Raw genomic sequence first — 24841 nt, 5'->3', positions numbered from 1 at the left:
ATTGCACCAGTAGACTGTTCCCATGGGGTTCCAACCTGGCACTGCCACCAGCAGTGCATTCTGATTGCCATATTCCAGGACCTACCTGTGTCCACACTGGAGACCCGAGACCTGATGAGACCTCCTCTGAAGATGGAGAAGCAGAACTTTGCCGCAGTCTCCAGCTCAGACTATGACATTGGCTTCACTATCCTGGAATAATTGTGATGGAAACAGATCATTCTGTGTAGCAAAAACACCCCTTTCATATAAGACATGCAAAACCTAGAAACAAAACTTGGCAATGAGAAAGCTGAGCTATATTTGTGGCAAAACTCTCTCTGTGTCTGTGGGTGGGTGGGTGGGTGGGTGTGTAGCAGGCTGTGTACACACACACGCACACACAGCTTCAGCATCAGCCAAACCTTATTTATTGTGACAAAACGAACAGCCCCCAGGATGCTCATCCAGCAGCTAATTTCTCATCTTATCTATTATGTGAATGAGATAGGAAAACAGTTTCCTGTTTCTCACAGATATCGCAAACATGAAAGATACAGAATGAATTCCCTTGAAAGCCATGCAGTCAGATCCATCCAGACTCATTTGTTTCAATGGGAGGAATTAATGCCGTCAGGGCTGCTGGTTGATGGGAAATAAGTCTATAAACCTCTCTATAGAAGCAACCTCTAAAATGCTGAGGAGGTTGACAGACACTTTGTTATCTGTTTATTAAATACGGTGCCTGAAGATATTGTTACCATGTCACACGGAGGTAGGAGAGATACCTTTCTGCTGCTGCAACTCACTCGTACCTGCGCCGTAAGGCTCTGATGCTAGCATTGGAATACACATGTGGCTTAGATTGTGGTTTCTTCTTCTCTTTCCTTCTGGTCCAGGCACAGTAATAAAGAAGGGATTGCACACTGTATGTACCCAGATAAAAACTAAGAATTTAGAGAAATAGTCACATGCAACAGCAACAAAAAGAAAATGTGTGCTATGATCCTCTCTTCTCTTTAAGAACTAGACCTCTGTGATCAATACTTCAGCATCATTAGTTTGGAAAGCCGTTAGCCTGTTGGCTATGTATTTGGACACCTCTTAATAAACCGTAACCCAATTTGGCATGATGGTTCCTGAGATCAAGGAACAAGTTTTTCGTCTATATCTGGATATAATTTTGAATCAAGATGGTGGGCTGAACAACACTTATTTTATTCACTGATTCCAAAACTATGCTATTTTTGTGTGTGTTTCATAACATGCCTGAGGCTGCTAGTAAGATATAAAGATAACACAACACAAAAGCTTGAGTGTTTTGTGGGGGAAGGTGGCCACACACTTTAAACGTGTTTTGTTTTTTTCCTGCCAGGTAAATTGATATCTCCCCTCCACGTTGTGCTTATATCTCTGAGAACCCAGCTGTCAAACTGCATGGTGGTGGCACTTTTCAAAGGCAGTTCTCCCAGCCACTGTTATTGAGTCTGCTGCTGTGTGTTGTTGTTGTTGTACGGCCGTCATAGGCACCTACTGGTTCTACTTAGACACTATTAACAGCAAGAGAGGCTTCTTCTCTTCCACTATGGCTGCGCAACCTTGGTAGTGGCTGTAAAGGGTTGGGGGGGGTAGCTGTAATTGTGTTTAAAACTCTATTTAAAGATTCAGTTTGTAATATTTCTGAATAATTAGTTTACACACACAAACAAAAAATATTTCACAGAGGTGTGTCTCCTCTATAATAAAAACATACCTAAAGCATATATCCACATCTCTTCAAACACCCCCCCCCAAAATACAGAAATTCATTAAATCAAATACTCACAAAGTATGAAAACAGAGACCAAATGTTGGGGTTGGGGAGTATATTCCTTTATTTAATGGCTAATTGCGTATATAACCACTTACAGAGGAAGAAGAATTCCAATGCGTTGAAGAGTCTTTTAAGAATGACCACATATGTCCGGATTCCCATATGGCGGGGAAGTAAACATTGTGCCCTTCAGATGATGTTAAACTCCAATACCCTTTACCCTAAACCAGTATGACAAGAGTTACAGAAGGCATTCGTCTGTGATAGCCTTTTAAAAAGGCAAATAAATAAATGTAAAAATCCAAATAAACAGGTGAATAAGTGTAAGGATAACTCCCTATCCATCCCAGCCAAGTCTCACCCAATAAAGAACTTCCCGTTCTTTTTGTAAGTGGCAAACAGGCATTCCCCTGCAGAAAAGCAATTCTGCTGTAAGAAGGCTGCACCAGCCCCACAATGTTATGTATGACCTGTGACCAGACTAGTGCTTCAGTCTGCAATCCAACCCCTTCTTGTGCCAAGTGAGGAGGAAGGGTTCCACAGAGCAGCAGACAATTTGTATTATTGTTCTTCCTGATTCCTGGCTAGGAGCTACCATAAAGCACAAGTTATAAGGAGGAAGACACGAGGTAGAGGAGAAATTTGCTCCAAATGCAATCTTATTAGCTGGTCCTCAACATATATGTGTGTGGATTAGAATGCTACTATCTCTGGGTGCGTATGTGGTTTTTTGTTTTTGCAATGCAGCATTTGTTTTAAAATGCATACAATGATGTGTCTTTTCTTTATTATTTTATTATAATACAGGCCACCCTTCACCAAATGGTACCAGGGTGGGCTACAAAAATAGAAGAGTTCAATTAAGCACAATGCACAATTAAAATCATAAAAAATTAAAAACAACCCACAAAATAACCAGAACCAGAATAACAAATCAGCTGTGCAGAACAGTGCACAGCAATGCAGGAATGATGTGTTTTCTTTCATGGCTAAATGCATACAGGAAGGAATATTTTAAGGAAAGAGTGTGTACAAAATACATACAATTTAAATGCATTTCCCCCTATTTTTGCACAGCAAAAACACACACACCCAACAACAGACTGGAGCATGTATGTGATTTAGCACATGCAATACTGACAAGTGATGGAAATAGATGGATCTGCCCATTGCTAGAAGGTACTCGCATTGCACCAAACAACAGTGCAATTCTATACATGCCTACTTGGAAGCAGACCCCATGGCATTCATTATATTACAGCCTTAAATGCTTGGACAAACCCCAACAGCTAACAGTTCTCAGCTTTTTAGGCTAGGATTATTGTCTCCCCAAAATGACTTATCATTGCCTTTGGGGATCTCTGAGCTCCTTATTTTAAAATTTTCTCTTTTAGATGCTTTCGACAACTGTGAAAACATAAAGGAAATGGGAGCCACAGTTCTGCCTACTCCAAATATGGGCATCTCTAATGAGACTGTTGTTGCTTCTCACAGATTTCTTAAGAGGCAACAGAGTGAAAAGTGAACGGGGTCTGGCCAATCTTCAGGCAGCAACAAAAATGAGAAATGCAGACGGGGCTGATTCTGCTGTTGCATTTGTCATCAAAGACAATTATGTGCAAAAACTGTTGTGTTGCAATGCAAAATGTGTGTGGAGCTTGTCAGAAAACAAGCAACTAGGCTTCTGCCCTACTCTGCAAAATGTGCATGGATTTGAGCCGAAATACTGCAAAGATAGTTGATTTTACCAGTGTAGAGGTTTTTTCCCCAGCCGGAACCCGCCAGAACTCACTTCAGGCACCTCTCAGGTGGGTGCCATTGCCATTATAAGACAACAATGGAAGTGTTCATGGTGAGTTCCGACACCTCTTTTTCTAAAAACAAAACAAAAACAGCACTGGGAGATACAACTTCCCTATGCAAGATTTACATACCCTCCAAGAGTCCCGATTTTCCAGGGACAGAACCGGAATTACAAAAGCCATCCTGGCTTCTGATTTGATCCTGGATTGTCCCTTTTCTCCCCCTAACAAGCTTTTTCCATTCAAAACTCCTAGCACAGTTATTATACGGGCTTCAGATTTGGACTGGTGCTCACCTTGGATCTACAGAAGCTGTTCAGTCTAAGTTCCTAAGGCAATTTTTTTGTCTGTTCCATCCTGTGTTCCCAATGCTTCATTGCGCTTGGAGGCTAATCTCCCCTCTGTTGAATTACAGATTTGGTGTAGGACATTTCATTATTGGCTTTGGCTAAATTCAAACCCCACCGGTCTACTACCCTTAGTATTGCAAGACTGTCATGAGAGCGCTTGGACTAAAATTGTCAACCAAAATTTTATCACCACTGGTTTATCACCACAACCATTATTAACACTAGGCTTCAGTAAAGCAAATAATTTAATTACACAGCGCCTATATGATATGAAGCGACAGAATAATTTGGCAACAATAAGAAAATTTTGCCCATAGTATGATTATTTTCCCTCTAGCCATTTTGATACGTTGGCACCCTATTTGCAAAATTTAACAATTCCAAAATACAGACGTGGTTTCACTTTCGCAAGATTAAATATACTGCCTTAAGCTACACTTGAGGGTCGATTTCAAAAAATTCCGCTAGAAAAAAACGCTTATGTCCATGTGGAGATGGCAGTACTGGCAGTGTGCTTCTAGTTTGTACTGTTTTAAAGATTTGAGGAGTGAGGTTATCACCCCTCTACTACTATTAATACTAGGTTGCTCAACCATTGCTACTGTGTCCTTTCTTCTAGCAGATCAAGATACTGTAATCAGGTGACAGCAAAAACTGCAAACCTTTTAGCAGGGGCAATTAGAATAAGATCTATTATTTGATTCTTGATGTAAACCTCCAGAATGTATTTTGTATAGTTAAGTTTTTAGCTCTAGCTTCAGTACATTGTATTTTATTTTATTGCTATGGCTAGTGCCTGGTGTAAATAAATATTATTCTGATTCTGATCCTGCTCTCTATTTCCCCTTGTCCCTATTTCTTCACTGTACTAACCTTGGCAGTGACTACATCATCTGGGAGTAGTATTGCATTTGCCCAAGGCCAAAGCATAGCAAACCTGGCACAATACTTAGAGCACTGATGCAATATTCACCAGCATACCACGAGGAAAGATGTGCAGGCTGTATCAAAATCCATGTGCTCTTAATGCACACACACACACAACCCCAACCCACCCCATCCTGATTTGAAAGGCCTTCAGGATATAGTATTTGAGGTATGCAAGACTCCATTCCATTCATGGACAATGTTGAATGAAAACCAAAGTGTTATTTTGAAATGCTTTTATAATATTCTGTGGTCACAAGAGCATTTAAAAAAGAACATTGGATTGTATCCAAAGTTGTTCAAGAGCAAGTGGAAAGGATTTCCACACACACAAAGGGACTCCAGCTCCCGGCTGCAGACCTCTGGGAACCCTCAAAATCTCATTTGATGTGAGGTGGGCTGCGGGGGGCAGCGGGGAGAAATAGAGGAAAACAGAGTTGGTTGCCTGGTCACATAACACTGGATTCCACCCTATGCATATGTGCAGTTCATGCACCAACCTCTACCTTGTAGGACAACATCAATGTGGGAGATACTAATGAGAAATAAATGTTATCAGCTAGAAAAATCTGCTTCATTTAACAATCATTTAAGTGTCATTCAACCAATTGTTCACCCTTCTCTGCTTCTGTAATCCACCAGGGCTTTGCGGATGAAACTGAGGACTGCTGAGCAAAATAAAAGCCAGAGAAGCTTATAACTGGCTGATAACTTCAGCCAGGAAATGTTTCATAAACTCTTTTGATAGAGTGAGATATTCATTTTAAAACTGCTAGCTTTATAAATTTTACATCTACTTGTTTTTAAAATTTGAGTGTATCTATATTTTTTAATGAACATTTTCTATGGTTTTATGTAAGCCACTTAGCTGAGGTTTTTGTCAATTGAGTGGTATATAAATCCTGTCAATTCGTCAATTAAATCTTGACTTTTGCACTGCGCATAAAAAGTGAACCATGTTCACTCTAAGGACTTTGCCCCACAGAATACTGCAACCACCAGAACCCAAACAATGTGATACCAATATGATCTCATGTTATATTTCCAGTATGGGGGAAAGAAGGGGTAGAGGACCCTGTAATTTTTGATGGTTTACAAAATATATCTGGCAAAACATTTGGAAAAACGGTGAATTGCAGACAGTGGTAATAACTAATGAGTGAATGGTAAATAATACTTTTCTCACACTTTGTCATTTTAATGCTTTCCTGACCATTAAGGAAAGTTGATGGCTTCAACTTTCACTAATTATTAGTGTGCAAGTAAGTGACTGTTTATATAGTTATTATATTTGTATTCTGAGCTTCCTCCAAAGAGATTTGGCACATAACTGTTATCTGATTTTCACCTCAAAACGACCCTAAGAACTTCATGGCAGAGCAGAAATATAAGCTCAAATCTCCTTGCTCCAAGTACAAAATTGTATCCACTAGCACAATTACCTTTCTTATTGCAAAAATCAGAGCAAGGAAAGGATAGGAAGGAAGGCTATGCTATTGTTTTCCTACTATATGTAGTCTTTGAGGAGCAGGATTAGAATCATATTTGTCAGCAGGCACAAAGTAGCTCTCGAAATCCTGCTCTGCTGTTTTTGTGACTAATATGTGTGGTAGACTAATATGTGTGGATGAACATGCAAAGGAAAGATCAGCTCCGAAGCTCTTCTTGAACTTGTAAATTCACCAGCTGAGTTCACAGATGAAATTATTCTACAAATTTGTTGTCCAATATTTATTATGCGCAATGAATGATTGTATTACGCATGTGTGTTACTCACTGTTTATAATAAAGGTGGGAAGATTTCCTCCACTGGAACATTTTTTAATGATTCCTATGAAGAAATATATAATATGCAGAAGTTGTAAATCTTTGTCAAAGTTTTAAAATCCACATGGATTTTCTTGGAAGGACGTTGAGCAAGAACCAGAAATTGGCTCATGCTACTCAGCGCTTATTTACATGACTATCCCTGAATAAGTAATACCTGTGGAAAAAATCCTTCAAGTGCTACCTCACTAGGTGACCTTAGACAAGTGTCTCAGATGCAGCCCCTGTCTGCACTACAGGGTTCATAATGCTTCCTGTCTCTTTTCTGCGCAATATAAAAGTGCTTTAGTCTATTTCAGCATCCTGACTGATATGCCTACATCATGCAAACAAAATACCCAAATTTTGGTAGGCAGACTGACTACTTGTGGTTTTTACAGACAGGTGTAATGTCCTTCTACTGTTTTAACTATCTGCTTTGTTTTTATTTGTAGTTTTTGTTTTTAAATACCGCCACTATCATTTTTTGAAAGATGGATGGCTTATATATTATTTAAATAAACAATGAAGCGAATACCACCCAGTATTAGGATGGTTGGTTTTTGGGGGGACTTTCTTGTAAACCAAAAGCAAGTGCACAAAACTCAGTGATTTGAAAAGATCTGAAAAGTGTTTGCAGGCTGCTTCAAAAAGCAAGTATATTAGAAAAAGAACAGTGTAACACATCTTTGCTTTATTTGTATCTATTTAATGATTTCTACCCTGCCATACAGTACTATGGGCCCCTCTGAGAGAATAAACACACACACACCCCTCCGTGGGAAGTGAAGTATGGTAAGACTCACAAAGGACTACAATACTGTTCATATGCAGCTCTGAGATATTTTCATTAAAAAAAATGTTCCAACTTTTTCTTGCTCCAAACCAAAGAACAAGAGCAAGATATTGTGTTATGCTAGGGCTGCCATACGTCCGGATTTTCCCAGACATCACCGGGATTTCAAATGTGGAATTTCCAAAAGGCAGCGCTTTGTCCTGGATCTTAGGCAAGTCAATTAAAAAACTGAGATTTTTTTGCATTTTGGGGTATCCTGGCAACCCTATTTTATGCACTTATTAATTTGTATCTATTTATTTTAAAACTACACCCACAGAGAAATTCTGCTTTCTGTACCAGTCATGCAAAGTTTGTGGAGAGACTGCCATCCTGTGTCGGAGCCACAACATAACAGTAGATTTCTGCATTGGAGCAGATCCACAACATTTATTTAGAGGACATGACTTCCCCAAAGAATCCAGGGAAATGCAGTTTTACCTTCACAGAGCGACAATTCCCAGGATATCTGGGGGAAAGTCATCTGCTTTAAATGTGTGCTGACTGTGCTTTAAATCTGTGGAGCGGATCTCAGATGAGAGTCTGCAGGTGCATCTGAGAACTTCTGAAAGGGTTGGCCTTAAAATAAATAATGCCCCGGCCAAGGAGCACATTTGGTCGCCCCCCCCAAAAAAAAATGGTGGTCAGTTTTGCAGAGCTGCCAGGTTTTGTGGCTTGTTTGCAAAACCTAGCAATATAACAGGCCCAACGGGTCCCATAATACGCCCTTGACCTCACTCCAAAGGCAGACTCCACCATTGTCTTCCGACACAGATGGATGCCATGACACTCAAATGAGCAATGTCTTCTCAAACGTCTGGGTAGCAAAATGAATTCTCCTGACACTTCCAGACACAGTTGCCAGTGGTGCACAAAACGTCTCAAAGCTGAAGCTCCCGAAAATATATTTAATACATTCATATCCTGCCTTTCCTCCAAGGAGCTCGAAGAAGAAGAGGAGTTTGGATTTGATATCCCGCTTTATCACTACCCTAAGGAGTCTCAAAGCGGCTAACCATCTCCTTTCCCTTCCTCCCCCACAACAAACACTCTGTGAGGTGAGTGGGGCTGAGAGACTTCAAAGAAATGTGACTAGCCCAAGGTCACCCAGCAGCTGCATGTGGAGGAGCGGAGACACGAACCCGGTTCACCAGATTACGAACCTACTGCTCTTAACCACTACACCACACTGGCTCTACGCTACACCACAGTGGCATATGTGGTTTTCCCCTCTCTCCATTTTATCCTCATAGCGACCCTGTGATGTAGGTTAGGCTGAGAGATCCCAGCAGGCCCAAGGTCACCTAGTGAGGTTCATGGCTAAGTGGGAATTTGAATCGTAGCCTCTCAGGTCCCGGTCTGACGCAGCAACCACTACGCCATACTGGCTCTCTTGTGATTTATCACAGCTGATCGAAAACTCACATCACTTGTTGCCCTATCCACAGAGAACAACATTGCTTGAAACCCCCATCTCTCAGTCACTGTCCTAAAGCTGGCACAAGCCAAAGCTTGCAAGGCCATATTATGAACAGCAAGAGTGCACTATGGCAAAATGGCAGAACCACCACAGGTTTTACTTCAATATTTTGGTATTGTCAGGGAACTGCCATCGGAGCCAGAGGGAGAGGGAGGAGTCCAGAGGGATTCCGGAGAGCGTCCCGGGAGGGAGAGAAGCAGCCCACCTTATGGGGAAGGAAATCAGCGTAGCACAAGTGGAGAAGGGGGGCAGATGGGGGAATCGGCGAGGTGGCTCCATGACTCTTCGCCGGAGACCAGCTGGGAGAGCACTGGCCCTCCGCTGCCCACACCCTCCCTTCCGTGCAGGGAAAGTAGGCGGTGACTAGGCATCAAAGAACTTTTATGCTGGAAGAAGTTCAAGAAACGCCCACTGACGGATTCTGCCAGCGATTGAGACAGCCACGGGTGAATGGCTGTCCGGACAGTGAGAGTTCACCCAAGTAACCCAGCCAGTGGTAGTGCCAATTTACGCACGAGCAACTCCTAGAACCATTACAGGTATGTTTTTGGTTAGTAGCAATTCTTATATCCATTGTCCACTTGACCTGCTTGGCTAAAGAGGAAGTGTTGGAAAAAGTCCACACACAAAAATGTCTCCAGCACACACACACACACACACACACACACACACACACACACACACACACTTGCCATCTGTAAAAGGGATGGTGAATGGGTGCTTTAATATACCTTTACTAAAAAAAACCCTTGCTTTTCTGCAACAATATTTTTATTAACTTCAATTTCCAATCTGTAAAGTAAAGGCACAATATGACAGGGACTGATTGGATAAGATCAAATGGTCTGATTTTTCTTCTTTCTTAATGTGTCTGGACTATTATAGTGACTATTTATTCATTTACAGTTATTTATATCCTGCTTGTCAGGATACAGATGCTTCAAAGACAGTTTGAAAGTAATGTGAAGAGGCATTAATAAAATCATTAACAGTTTCAAATTATAACGGTTCATTTGGACTCTTCTGTCACAGGAACAGGGTCTCCATTCCCTCAGAGTTCATACAGCTGTCCTTGCTTCTTGCAGCAGCTGACTGTGTTTCTTTGTCAGTCCAGAGAAGTCATCCTGTAAAGGTAAAGGTACCCCTGCCCGTACGGGCCAGTCGTGTCCGACTCTAGGGTTGTGCGCCTATCTCACTTAAGAGGCCGGGGGCCAGCGCTGTCCAGAGACACTTCCGGGTCACGTGGCCAGCGTGACGAAGCTGCTCTGGCGAGCCAGCACCAGTGCAGCACACGGAAACGCCGTTTACCTTCCCGCTAGAAAGCGGTCCCTATTTATCTACTTGCACTTTGAGGTGCTTTCGAACTGCTATGTGGGCAGGAGCTGGGACCGAAAGATGGGAGCTCACCCCGCCGCGGGGATTTGAACCGCCGACCATGCGATCGGCAAGCCCTAGGCGCTGAGGTTTTACCCACAGCGCCACCTGCGTCCCAACTAGCTCATCCTGAGGGGACAGCAAACACCTCACACTCATAACAATCTCCACCTTCTGGAGTCAGGGCTTATCCACACCGTGTCAAAGTTTGTCTTGTACGCTAGCCATTCCAGCATTTCACCGGTATGAACCACATGGCATTTTCACTGTCCAGGCGACATCTCAGTTTACTTAGAGCTTAAAACCCACTTTTCCCTAATCACTAGTAGTGTAAAGGGGTTTTCTAAAACAATTATATTCCACTAAGCCATGTGGCATGCGTTTGGCACATCATGGTTTAAGGATTATAGCAGATTTCCTTAGTTTCACACCCCACAACCACCTCACATATTACTTGCTGCTCCCTGCATCAATTCTTTTAAGAAAAAGCTCTTTCATGCCTTTCCCTTGGACTTATAAATAAAGTCTCACACTGGAGGGTTTCTGCTTCTTAACCCTGCCCTTACTCAGCAGCAACCTGTACACACACGCACACAATTTTTATTTATTTTCCATTTAATATTATACAATTCACATCATTATCCACTTTACGGCTTTGCCTCTTTAGAGCCTATCGACTTCCTTCCCTCCTGCCTCATGGCTTTCAAAATTAACCTTTGTATCATTGCATTTTGTACGTTTTCCAATTCTAATTGCACTCATTACAAAATAGCTCAAAATTTAAATAAAAATAGGAAGATAGAAAATTTCTCATTACAAGTCTTCAGACAACCCTGCTAGTAATGTTAACTGCTTACAATAATCTTTCAGATATTGTATAAATTTACTCCAGTCCTTTTGGAATACTTGATCATGCGGGTTTCGGGTTTCTCCTGTCAGCTTTGCCAGTTCTGCAAAGTCCATCATCTTCATCTGCTTGTTGTTTCCATTTGGGGGCTAAAAGAATTCTTGCCGCAGTTGTTGCATACATAAACAGTCTTTTATCTTCCCTTCACCCACTATACCCAGTAAAAAGGCTTCTGGTTTTTTAACAAAAGTATTTTTAAACATTTTCTTTTGCTTATTATATACCATTTCCCAGAAAGCCTTTACCTCTTTACAAGTCCACCACATGTGGTAGAAGGTATCTTCAGCAACAACCTGTTCTGACTGATTGCTTGTTGGGCTGCTGACGAGACAGCAGCCATTTTAACTGCCTCTGGCCCACACCTTCCCACAGGGTAGGGGGCAGAGGAGAGAGTCTAGCAGGAGGAGACCCTGAGATTATAGTTTCCTGTCTCTCCTGGACTCGTCCCCATAGGACAATGATCAATGACCCTATGAGGGGAGGCAACGGATCACCTGCAGCATGCTCTGAGGAGAATTTTGCCTGCCTATCTCTTGCTCTCTTGAAAATTTTCCTCACAGGGCAGTTAGCGGAAGTAGGCCCTAGTGTCATTTTCACCTGCCTGCCTCCTTCCCTCTCTGAATTATACCAATCTGCCAACCTGCATGAATATTTCTGAGTGTGTTCATGTAAGAAAAGAGCTGAATGAATGTCCTAGAATGATGTGGCCTCTAAGATGGCTGCCTCTGGATACACTGAATGGTGGAAGAAAAGCAACTAAAGACAGAAACTGTTGGGCAGATTATGCAAGTGTCCCTATTTTCCAGGGAAAGTCCTGGATTTACTGAAGCCATCTCAGTTTCTGATTTGATCCCAGTGATGCCCATAAAGACCTATAAGCACAGCTAACTAGCCAAGCTAGAGGCCTTGTGCCTTATCTTGTGCTAGGAGCAGCTTTAGTCCCAATGTTGTAAACAACATTCCTAAGTGTCTACATTTGACAAGAGAGTCCTTTATTTCCTTGCCTAATGAATAGATAATGAAGGAAAGACCATACATGGTATAATTAGTATTGTGTTGTAACTGTAGATTGGAGGAAGTTTATGCATATTGCTTTAACAGATAACAGCTATGTATATAAAGCAGGCCCAACCCTTTTGGGCTTGGGTCAGCTTTTGGAGAGTGATCCCACTGAGCCATTATTTTTCTCCGCCATGGGGAGATTTACATCAGCCTCAAACGTTAATTTTGCTACACCAGAACGTCCCACTTGTCCTTAGGATGTCCCTGTATTCATCAAAGAAATTTGGGAGCGTATGAAGTTACACAACCCCTGAGCCAAGGAAATAAGTAACTATATAACCTTTAGAAGGCATCTGAAGGCAGCCCTGTATAGGGATGTTTTTAATGTTTAATGCATAATAATAATAATAATAATAATAATAATAATAATAATAATAATAAATTTAAAAATGCAGAAGGTGTAGAAGAAGTAGAAGTTTAGCTCCATAGCCTGCAGAGAAGGAGGACGTAAGGATGACTTTATATGTGAGCAAAATTGCCTACCCTCTTTTGTTCACCAGAGGTGTTAACTTCATCTGAGCCTGGAGGGAGAGCCAGGGCTGGGGATTAGAGAAGGGGGCCATTTTGTTGGGATGGTGAGCCAAGTAACTGAAGAGCTGTGGAGTGGCATGAGTCTAAGGACCTGGCAGAAGAGAGGAGGTGGGGCAATGCAGTTTTTTTTTTTTTTTTAATCAGGGCCTTTCTTGGAAGTAAGTCACAGAAAAGGAAGAGGAAGCAGAGCCTGGAGGAACTGGGCTGTGTGCAATGATGAAGGAGAAGAAACAAATTACAGGAAACAAACTAACAAATTAAACATTTCTGATACCGCTTGCTGACCTGCTTAAAAGTAACTGATCAGCAGAGCAAATCATTCTTTACAGAGTGGCCAGCTTTTTATCTGCATCTTTAGCATGCAGTCTGTGATCTTGTCCTGGTCAGTTGGCAACCCTAATTCCACGCCTTTTCATTGGCCCTACATACCATGTAATCATAGTTATGGGGAGCCCTACGGAAGGAATAATTATAAATGGATCTTCACAGCAGTGCAACCATGTGTGTGTGTGTGTGCGTGTGCACACACACACACACATGCACACACATTCAGAGAGAAACAGAAAATAATGCTTTGCAATTACAGTCCACAGCTGCTGCAGTTCCAGTATGCTTGCTCCACACAGGTGCAGCTATTATGACAATGAATAGTACACATTAAAGGTGCCATCTATAGGGGTAATAATACTAGGGTTGAAGAGGTATTTTCATTTTCAGCCTAATGTTAGGAAGGAGAGAGAGAGAATAATGTAAAATAAAAGAAGGCAATTCACAACCATCCCTGATGGTTCAGCTGCTGCTTAGAAACATTCTGGTTTCAAAGAATTCGCAGGTAATGAGTATTAGGCCAGCATGTGAAAATCAAAGCACTAAATGGTTTAGAGGTGATTCCCTTTTAGCATCCAAAGGAGAAGGCAACATCAGGATTCATACCAAAGAAATGTCATCCTGTAAAATACCTTGGCAGAGTGCAGACCAGGTAACACTGTAGTCAGAGTGAATAAATTATTTCCACAGCTCCACCAAAGGATAAATGCCGTATTTACTAGAATGTAATGTGCACCTTTTTTCTGCTAAATTACATCACGAAAATAAGGGTGTGCATCAGATTCAATGGCACATTACATTCAAGTAAATATGGTAAGTGAAGAGTCTGCAGAGCTTAATTTTTAGCAGAGGTCACCAGGGCTCACCTGTTTTCAATGCCAGGGATTAACCCTGGGGCATTTGTTTTGTATTACATTTATGTCCCATGTTTCCTCTAATGATCTTGGGGCAACTTACAAGGTCTTACTCCTCTTTGCTGCATTTGAGTTATTCACAGTTTATTCATTTGTTGTCCAAACTGCCCTTCATCAGTTATGATTACTGGGCCCTTTACCATCTAGACATCAGTACAGCAAAGCAAGAAATAATATTAAACCAATATTAAAATGCAACCATAATTTTTAAAATGCAGCTGATCTCAGTCAGAATAATATTTTCTGAAAGTCCAGCTGAAGAGATAAATTGGGAACTGGTGCCAGAAACCAAGTATTGAAGGAGGAGGAGGGCAACCAAAATGGTCAAAGGCCTGGAAACGATGCTTTATGAGGAACGGCTAAGGGAGCTGGGCATGTTTAGCCTGGAGAAGAGGAGGTTAAGGGGTGATATGATAGCCATGTTCAAATATATAAAAGGATGTCACATAGAGGAGGGAGAAAGGTTGTTTTCTGCTGCTCCAGAGAAGCGGACACGGAGCAATGGATCCAAACTACAAGAAAGAAGATTCCACCTAAACATTAGGAAGAACTTCCTGACAGTAAGAGCTGTTCGACAGTGGAATTTGCTGCCAAGGAGTGTGGTGGAGTCTCCTACTTTGGAGGTCTTTAAGCAGAGGCTTGACAACCATATGTCAGGAGTGCTCTGATGGTGTTTCCTGCTTGGCAGGGGGTTGGACTCGATGGCCCTTGTGGTCTCTTCCAACTCTATGATTCTATGATTCTATTCTATGATTCTAAGGTGCCAGTTGTACTTCCAAGGAAAGGAAGTTCCATAGATGGGGCACCAACTCAGAAGAGGCCCCATTGTGTTTCACTGTACAAGAGCCTTCACATAATTAATAATAATAATAATAATAATAATAATAATAATAATAATAATAATTTTATTATTTATACCCCACCCATCTGGCTGGGTTTCCCCAGCCACTTTAGGCAGCTCCCAACAGAATATTAAAAACATGATAAAACATAAAATATTCAAAACTTCCCTAAACAGGGCTGCCTTCTAAAAGTCAAATGGTTGTTTTATTCCTTGACATCTGATGGGATGTTCCACAGGGCAACAAGAAGGGCCTCCTCTGCAGACAGATCTCCATACATAAGCAGGCTGATATAGGAAGTATTCCAGTTTTTGGCTTCTAAGCTGTTTAGGGCATTATAAGTTAATACACATTGTATTGGGCTCAATAGTATACTGTATTGGTAATCTGTGCATACCAACTGCCAGTGTTGTTGAAATCTGGCAAACTGTGGCTAATCTTAACTATAATTTGTTTAAACCAAGCCAACTTCAAACCAACAAAGTATAAAGATGGCTTGTTTAGGATTAAAACCACACTTTAAGGTTTGACTGTACTGTAACTCTAAACTGCAGTTGATCAAAAAACAGAAGCAAAAGTGCCGGGGGTGGGGAGCATGAAAGCCCAAGATTCACACAGGGCTCATTCTTATTATGATAGGAAAAGCCATGGTTTAGAAGGTCATCTGAAGAAAGCCATTTTCTCACTGATCTTTACAGTGGTCTGATAAAGGCAAATCTCTAAAGGAGCAAGCCTGAGGTAGTAGCTTGCCAAATAGTATCTAGTGAATTCGTGACTGAGGGGATGTTGTAAATGCTATTGCCCATAATAATCTCTAACGGCTTCTGAACGTCAGAAACCATTTGTGATAATTCCCCAACTCTCCAGCCAAAACCCATAGCTTTTCATAAAATACCACTTTATTTCATGTATCCGGAAGAGTTTGCCATCTCAGATTATGAGCATACTTGTCGTTATGAGAGCTTCTAGCCCTCATTTTAGAAATCGGTGGTCCAGAAATGTTAAGCAGTTTATTAAAGTGTTCATAGGCCACCTTTCAGGATACGTATCCTCACTCACAAGATAGCATAAAAAGCATGAAATGAAGAAGAAGCATAAAATGCATGAAATGAAGAAGAAACATAAAAACAGATAAGATAAAATCAAAACAACTATCTAAAAGTCAACAAATGTACAGCAGTTAAAGCCATATTGTTATAACTCAGCTAAGCATCACAAAATAATTAAAAAATATTTTAGGCTACAAGTATTGGGCAGTGGAGGGGAACTGAATATGGCTAATTCACCTTATCCTCCTCCAACATTCTTCTGGGATCTTGCAGACAGGGTAGAAATTGGGACAGAGGAACAGTTTTGCTCTCCTGTCCTTTTTCCAGTGGTTTTAAAACTGTTTACCTCTTATCGGATAGGGGTAGGGACAGCTGAAACAAAACCAGCTTTAGAGTTGGTGTGATTTATTTTGTGGTTTGGGTGTGTGACAGGGAATTGGGAAGGTTATAGATCCTTACGCTCCATTTCTTCCCTGGTCCACTCCCTACCTCTTGGCATTGCGAGGGTCCAGGTTGCAGAAGGTGTCACAGCACTGGGGTGGGAGAATATAACACTGGATCCTCTCAGAGGTCAAAGCACCTCAGAGACAGTGTTCAGAAGCATCCTATGGCCCCTGGGATACCACCCCAGGCAGGGCCATAGGATAGCAGGGTCAACTAAAAAGTTTGCTGGTTGTTGCTTTTTTTAACACATTCACAGAAACCAAGCAGGTGATGGATGAGAACGCTAAAACCGACAGCAGACTAAGACCACATTAGAGCACTATGGTACTACTTTAAACAATCATGGCTTCTCCCAAAGAATTCTGGGAGCGGTAGTTTAAGGATGTTGAGAGTCGTAAGGAAGCCACTATTCCCCTTAACAGTTTTCGGAGTTCTCCGTAAAGGGGGACCCATCGTTAAACCACTCTGTAAACCAGAGCTTTCCAAACTTCTCATGTTGGCAGCACACTTTTTAGACATGCATCATTTCGCAACACAGTAATTCAGTTTTACTAGCAAACCAGTTTAAACTAACCCCTTTCCAGTCCCGTGAGGAGCATGGGGAGCGTTTGCGTGACACACCTACACATTGCAGCCGACACACTAACGTGTCGCGACACACGGTTTGGAAAACTCTGCTATAAACGGTAGTTCTGGGTGGAGAACAGGGGACTTCTAACCATGCTACAGCTCCCATAATTCTTTGGGGGAACCGGTGATGTTTAAAGTGGTATCATAGTGCTTTACATGAATGGTATGAATGTGGCCTAAAAAGCAGTTAACTGCATGCCATTACACATTCGCTAAAACTGTTCTCTGGATTCACAGCACACGCCAGTTTACCAGAGTTGGCAGAGCAAAAGTGCCTTAAAGGGGCCTAAAACTGAGGGGAGGGAACATTACACTCAATTTGAAACACCATAGGACATCAGCGTAATGAAAACAAAACTGAATGGATAAGCTGGCTGGTATACTAGGAATGGGAAAAGGCAGCTGAACTCAAGAAAAGCCACTGGATAGAAGTAAACAGAAAGTCTGGGAAGCAACCTGGCAATAAACAGGGTTGCCAACTGGCTAGAAAAATGTGGGCCGCCCTGATAACCTGCTGGTGCCTGCACACTAAGCTACAGTTAAAAACACAGCTACAGAAAAGTTGCCAACCCAGCGACAACAGGGCAGCTGTGTCACATACAAGGTTTAGAAGGAACAGAGTTTGCAGGCTCTGTTCCTTATTTCCGAATGTCTTTGCACACCCTTGAACAGTAATACAAATGCACAGTATATCCCCCCCCCATGGCACATGCTGGAATCTTTACTGTAGAGCAGCCTTCTCCAATGTTGGGCCCTCCAGTTGTTGTACAACAACTCCTATAATTCCTGATCAATGGCCGTGCTGACTGGTGTTGATGAGAATTGCAAGCAAACTATATCTAAAGCCAGTTTGGGGCACCTTGGGCCTAGAGGCCAATCCTTAAGTTTCCATAGTAACTTCTCAAGGGAGGAGAGTGGAGACACAACAAGAATAACAAGGCCGTACCTGCTCATTGGCCGCATCCCCACTGACTCCTAACAACCCCACCAGTTCTGGTGGGCATTAGCCACCATTGTTAAAAGGAAAAGAGGCTATTCCGTTTTTGTCCTCTCCTTATGTGTCATTATCTTGCGAATGCAGTGGTTTCCCCCCTCCGAATAATTAAATCATATTCACGAGGACAGCAGATTAATTGAATTTAAATTCTGAACGACTACAGAAGCAGAGAGGCATGAGTCACTAGTCCATTCTAATGAGAAGATTTATTAAGGACCTTTCTCTGATAGACATATAGAGCAGGGTTATAAATATTTCATATTCAATTAATTGAATTTTGCCCTCCGCCTGCGATGCTGCCCTGAAACGTTAATCCACTGGGAAATAAAATCTCAAACAAAGTAGGAAAATTTGATCATTGCAGCAGAAATGTTCTGCTACCTCAACCCCACCCCACCCCTGGCAGATAACCACAGTGCCTACCTAGGACAGAAGCCCAAGTGTCAACTGCTTCTGGATTTCTACAGAGATTGAAAAGATGACTGTTCATTAATTGAGCCGTGGCTGTATGAAATGGATGCATGTATAAGATCATAGGAGTCCTGCCTGATGCAAAGCAGATTTATAGACGCGGTTGCGATGTTGAACAACCCTCAATAAATAGGTCACATAAACCTAAGAATCCTTGGGGTGGCTAATGTTTTTGGACAACAGAAATATTTTGGACTACAACTCCCATCAGCCCTGGCCACGGGCTATGCTGCCTGTGGCTGACAGAACCTGAAGTTCAACAAGAACTGGTAGGCCATATATTTCTCCCTTCCTGCTTCCAACATTTCAGCGTTATGGTGATCGTTCACATATGAAATAAGGTGCTCGAGTTTAAATGGAGTTGATGCTTTCTAAGGGCATGTCAACAAGACAATGCAGCAGGTCTTACACTGTGCAATGGAACTCATTGCTTTTCTCCAAGACAAGCCCTTCTCTGTAATGCTTAGGGTCGATTTGCTCTCCTCTCCCACAGACCGCCTTTAATGCAACATCAGAGTCTGTGTGTGTCCTCTGCCCATCGCCGCCATGGCACTCTTCTTTGGGCCTGCCCATATTTACATCCAGCTGGGTCGACAGAGCAATGCCACAGAGACCAGCAATCAGCATCTCTGAGCCCACCTCACAAATACCATGATGCAACAAAAAGGTAGGTTGCTGCCAGGGGCAAACTTGTTACTATGGCGCCTTGAGCGAGGCCAAAATTTGCCCACTATCCTTTGTACTGTGCTGCACTTTGGGAAGAAGGTGTGAGTGCTCTAGCAGGGTCTCAGAGCACCTCCACCTCCTTCCCAAAGCTGGGCAAGTGCTAACTAGGTTTTGGGAAGGAGGAGGGAGGACTCTAGGACCCTGTCAGAGCCCTCTTGCCTCTTTCCCATAGCTGGGCAGGTGCTTACCCTCTCTGCTCGGTGCCCCGTAGGGGGGAACTGGTTGCGCTGCCCTAAAACCACCTCTGTTGCCACATTTTGGGCTGGGTTCAGCTAATGAGTCCTGCCAGCAGAAGCAAGCACAAAGCACACTAGCACAAAGGGGTTGCCTGCTGCCCTCCCACTCAGGAGGCATAGGCAAACTCGGCCCTCCAGATGTTTTAGGACTACAATTCCCATCATCTCTGGCCACTGGTCCTGTTGGCTCAGGGTAGGTTGGAGAAACCATAGAACAGCACACAGGGGGAAGAGAGGGCAGGATGTGCTGGCAGAACCTCCTTAGCACCACGGTAAATTCCTACAATAACCTAACTGATGGAACCAGTAGTAGATAGGTAGCCGTGTTGGTCTGCCATAGTCAAAATAAAAAAATTCCTTCCAATAGCACCTTAAAGACCAACTAAGTTAGTTCTTGGTATGAGCTTTCGTGTGCATGCACTGTGTATCTGAAGAAGTGTGCATGCACACGAAAGCTCATACCAAGAACTAACTTAGTTGGTCTTTAAGGTGCTATTGGAAGGAATTTTTTTATTCTAACTGATGGAAGTTCACAGAAGGAAAAGCTTCCCATCTCCTCCCCTCACCCCACACACTCCCCTTAAAAAAACTTATCTAGAAGATCTGGGAGGGTCTCCTGAACAAGGGGGGATGGGGTACAAGGGGGCTTCTATAGGAGAGGTTAATCGCCCAAAATTTGACTGAGAGGCTGGGAAACTTTCCTTCCAGTTAACTTCCTCACATTAACCTATTTTATGATCCAAGCCATTAGGCTGATTATAAGCAAACAATTATGGTTCCAAGTTCTCCAACAAAAAGCTCAACGGGAGAAACAAAAGCAATTCCACCCTCCAGGCAGCTGTGCTCTTTGCACTCCATGCTCTTTGGGGAGAATATGTCAAGTTGCTTTCAGCCATATGCTTTATTCTTTAGGAAAACAGCTACTATTCATTCTTCTGCAATGTTTTAGCAAGGATGAAGCAAGCATTTATCTGAAGTAGCTGCTGAGACACCGTTTTAATCTCATAGCAACATCATAATCACTTCCCATAAAATAAATCTCTATCCACACACAAGGATTTTTGGAAGATGTCCCAGAGTGTATTATAAAGTTCCTTGAAACCATAGCAGTGGTTTCACATCTTAAAATATTCTAGCAAATATTTCTACTTCACCATGACTGATCCGAGATAAAACAAAACATGGTGGAATCTTTTTTTTTTTTAAAGAAGGAGGAGGGATGCACATAGTTGGCCCCAATAAATTAATGCAGAGTTGGGAGGGGGGTAAGTAAACTTCAGAGAGTTTGGGAGTTGCCGTTATCACAAGAGGTCCTTGAAAACTCCAGGAATTGTAGCCAAGGATGGGAGAGAAACTTAGTTTGGTTTATATTTCAGTGTGATCCTCCATTAAGTCACACTTCCCAAAACAATACACAAACCAAAATGTAGCTATTTATGAAATTCACACTTCTCTGAATATTGTGGTACAATTCTCCACCAAAAAACCTGTACAAAAAAAAGTTATGTTGGGGAAAGTGTCTTTACAAATCATCACTACCACTTATTATACTTATTAGTCACCTTCATGAGGATTTTTTTTCTTTTAAAAAAATTGCAAACGCATGCAAAAATACAGAGAAAATGAAACAGGAAAAATGAGGAACAGAGACAAATGAGAACTGACAGATTCGTCCATTCCTAACTCAAAGCTGGCTACCTTGTAGAAAGTTGTGCTGCAGTCAGCAAGATTATGACAAGGAGACTGAAAAGATCACTTTACCTTACATGTACCCGTCTGTATCCGGAGGTCTTCTTCAGCAGGCCCCAATCCACCAAATGGGTGCCTCTGCCAAGTGAAATAAGGGAAAGGATGACCAGGGAAAGGGCCCTTTTGATGGTGGCACCCCTGCTGCAGAGTGCCTGCCACAAGTCTTGCTCACCTTTCAATGTTGCTTTTGATGATAGTGCACTTTACATTTTCAGTTGTCTCCCTTTCTGCTTTGGTTGGGGGAAAAACCCCAATTATGCAGCAAATTGTTATTTTCTGGTATTGTATTTTTAATTGCATGCCACCATTTTCTTTGAAAGCCACCCAGAGAACTGTGTTATATAAATACTGCAAATAAAACAAAAAATGGTATGAGAGCCACTCCCCTCCAGGCACCCACCCAGGCTCCTGCTGAACGGACACACTGCATTGCAGTTTTATATATACCAAGCCTTGGGCACAAAACAAAACAGCATTCCAGAGATGAGTTTCCACCCATAAACTCAGCATTGTTTACCATCCTGTCAATGGAAGGGTCTGAAAGGCAGATAAGTGTCAAGTTCTCTCCTTGCTGTCCCAGCTCTTGGAAGAGCTCCTAGGATTCTTTCCTTTCTTCTCCAATTCATCTCCTACAGCCAAGACTGGTCATAGAATCATAGAATTGTAAAGTTGGAAGGGACCCTAGTCTAACCCCCCCCCCCTGCAATGCAGGAACACACAGCTGTCCCATACAGGGACCACACCTGCGTCCTTGGTGTTATCAGCATTATGCTCTAACCAACTAAGCTGTCCACTGCTAGATGGATAGCTGCACAGGGAACCTACCTTTACACACCACCTCAGAACCTGAAGATGCTCCTCTCCCTTGACCAGACTTTGGAATGAGATTGCTTGATGATAACATTCACGTGAAGGTCTGCATTGGACACACTCTGCCTTGCACATAGCAAAGGTTTACCCAGCAGAAGTCAACTCTTTCTTCATAAGCAGGGCAATCTCTTTTCTGATGTTTTGGGTGGTCATTCTCAATTCATGCAGGTAACACAGACTCAGACATCTTCACATTCATGCATCATAAGGTAACCAGGCAAAGGGATGCAACCCATAAGAGAGAGTATATGGCTTTGCAAGCAGAAGGTCTGAGGTTCAATCCCTGGCATTTCCAGGTAGGGCTGACCTCTGCCTGGAAACTTGAAGAGCTGCTGCCAGTGTTGACAAGACTAGGCTAGACAGACCAGCTGTCTCAGTAAATGGCAATTTCCTAGGTTCCTCTGGCATTGTGCTGCCAGTATCACAAAGTGAGAGCAAGAGCAAAAGCTAGACAAGTTTCTCTCCGTCCCTTCTTTTCCGACTCTGCTAATAATGTTATGAACTTCTAGCATAGAATCATAGAATTTTAGAGCTGGAAGGGACCCTGAGAGTCATCTAGTCCAAATGCAGGAATCTCAGCTAGATCATATCACATCCCAGCCTTCAGTTACCTTTTTCTCCAAACTTAAAAATCCCCAAACGCTTTCACCTTTCTGTGTTGGAAAGGTGCTCAAATCCAAACAGGGTAAAAGGGTGAAGCCTGAAACTACCCCTTGCCAAGAATGATTTTGAGTCCTTCAATTTCGTTTTAGGGGTCAGCAACTGGCAACTCCTGGGGATAAATCCAGTCTTTCCCCCTGAGATTTGTCGATCCAAAGGGGAAAAAAGAGCAGAAACTCTTGACAATAGGATTTGATGGCTGACAAGCAGAAAGTTGTGTTCCTTTACTGCTTTTCCACACCCTTCTCAGAGTCGCTGCTGTTGCTTCCCAACCACACAAAAACAGAAGCATTTCCTTTATCCATGGCAGGGAAATCTGTGGGCCAAGGATGATGGGAGACCAGGCCCAATAGAAGCTCAGTTAGCAGAGCATGAGACTCTTAATCTTGGGTCATGAGTTCAAGCCCTGCGTTTGATGAAAGGTTCCTGCATTGAACATCTGGAAGGCTGCCAGTTCCCTGCCCTCTCACACAATTAAAATCAGCTCAAAAACTAAACATAGATTGGACAAGTGTATAGCAGTGGCCACTAGATGTCACCAGTACTATATGCGATTTTTAAGCCTGCTCTTCTTCCCAATATGTGAGAAGTCACATTTTTGAAAGGGAAGCTTTTTAAACTTGTGGCATTTAGATAGATCCCTTTTTAAAAGGATCTGACAAATCAAATAAATTCGCTGTCTATCAACAGCAAATAGCCAGGAGACCTAAATGGAACTGGCGAGTTCAAAGGCAGACTGCAGCTGCAGCAGAAAGGAAGCATAGACCAGGCCACGGTGGGGAAGTCAACTAAGTATTGCTGAGAGTAGACTCACTGAAATTAATGAGCATGGCTAAGTTTGGTCCACTGATTTCAGTGAGTGTACTCTTGAGCAAAATTTAGCTGAGTAAATAAAATTTATTGATAAGACAGCCAAATAAGAGGTTGTAGCCAGACAAAAACACATGAACATAAATTATACATAGGAATCATACATAAAAATAAAAGCTTGACCCAAACAATCCTTTTCGATTATTTTTCATACATTGTGATCCACCTTGAGTGTTCTTATAATGGAAGGATGGGGTATAAATACTCAAATAAATAATAATTTAAAAAATGCTCTTTGGATTTTTTTTAAAAAAATATTTATTTTAAAAAGCTTTACAAAGATTTGCGCTTAGAATCCCTAGATTGAAGAAGAGGGTGAAAATGTCCCAAAGAAATACATAATATGACCACACAGCAATTAAGTGATAACAGACAGCAGCAACATTGGTTCCCAAGGCATTCTGCTTCACTTCCACCTTTTAAAAGATGATTTAATGCTACTCTCACATTGATCATTTGATTTGGAAAAGTCCAGCTCATTAAAATCAGAGCTTCCCCTCGCCTTTCCAACCAGAAACTGGAAAACGTTTTTTCATCCCTCAACTTTATACAGAATTTTAATACCTTTCCCACTGTAAAACAAAACAAAAAAACTATCAAAGCAAATTCAGCTCTGAAGCATGTAGCCAAACAGGACTTTAAAAGAACAGAAGTGTGGATGGAATGTGGAACCCATTTGGGCAAAAAGATTATCATTGCGCCTAAGTAGTAGACAGGTGCAACACCCATGTCTTTCCCTACCAGGGCACTCCATCCTTGAGGCTCAGTAGGCTTTCTGAATTCGGATAGGTTATAGGTGACAAGGCGGGCAGACAGAGGGAAGCACTTATGAGCTAAGAGTAGACAGGGGACAAGGATGCAAATTTCCAGGACCAGAGGTTTGCATCAGTTCCATTAATTTTAAATTTATCCCGTTCCCTTCATAAAGAAAACATATTATTTAAAAATGGAAAGAACAGGGATTAACCATTTACATTTTAAAAACCTACAAGCATTGTTTTGAATATTAGGAAGCATATTCTTTTTTTTTTATAAATATTTTTATTAAATTTTCTTATACATAGTCAGAAGTGTAGTACAGAAAAGAAGAAAAGAAACGAAAATAGAAAAAGAGGTATATAAAGAAAACCAACCTTCCAAACCATTTTTACCAATCCAACTGGACTTCCCCACATCTTCCAAACCCTGCG

The 24841-nt window shown here is 42.0% G+C and overlaps 1 protein-coding gene and 2 long non-coding RNA genes across 4 annotated transcripts in view; 1 reads left to right on the top strand and 2 right to left on the bottom strand.

Moving 5' to 3' along the window:
* Positions 1-1719: 1719 nt before the first annotated feature.
* LOC310714035 lies at positions 1720-6702 on the bottom strand. The gene is made up of 3 exons (XR_014529539.1): positions 6649-6702; positions 3541-3666; positions 1720-2013 (listed from the first exon to the last, which is right to left on the bottom strand). It is a non-coding gene; the product is annotated as an uncharacterized lncRNA (long non-coding RNA).
* A 3043-nt stretch (positions 6703-9745) lies between these two features.
* Positions 9746-24841, bottom strand: part of MBOAT1 (membrane bound glycerophospholipid O-acyltransferase 1) — a 44280-nt gene continuing 29184 nt past the window's right edge. The window contains exons 14-16 of one of the 2 annotated variants that reach the window (XR_014529478.1): positions 12819-13584; positions 10487-12096; positions 9746-10116 (exon numbers count right to left, since the gene is read on the bottom strand). The gene's annotated coding sequence lies outside the window, so the exon portion shown is untranslated. Of the gene's footprint in view, positions 10117-10486; positions 12097-12818; positions 13585-24841 lie in introns of those variants that run through there. The other variant, XR_014529479.1, reaches the window with a different exon arrangement.
* Positions 12891-22637, top strand: LOC310714019. Its single transcript, XR_014529523.1, has 3 exons — positions 12891-12974; positions 19034-19207; positions 21120-22637. It is a non-coding gene; the product is annotated as an uncharacterized lncRNA (long non-coding RNA).

This window comes from Podarcis liolepis (assembly GCF_965112155.1).
Source record: "Podarcis liolepis genome assembly, chromosome: 8".
Taxonomy (NCBI): domain Eukaryota; kingdom Metazoa; phylum Chordata; class Lepidosauria; order Squamata; family Lacertidae; genus Podarcis; species Podarcis liolepis.
Note: the sequence above shows the minus strand (reverse complement) of the source record. Positions and strands in the feature narration are given on the sequence as shown.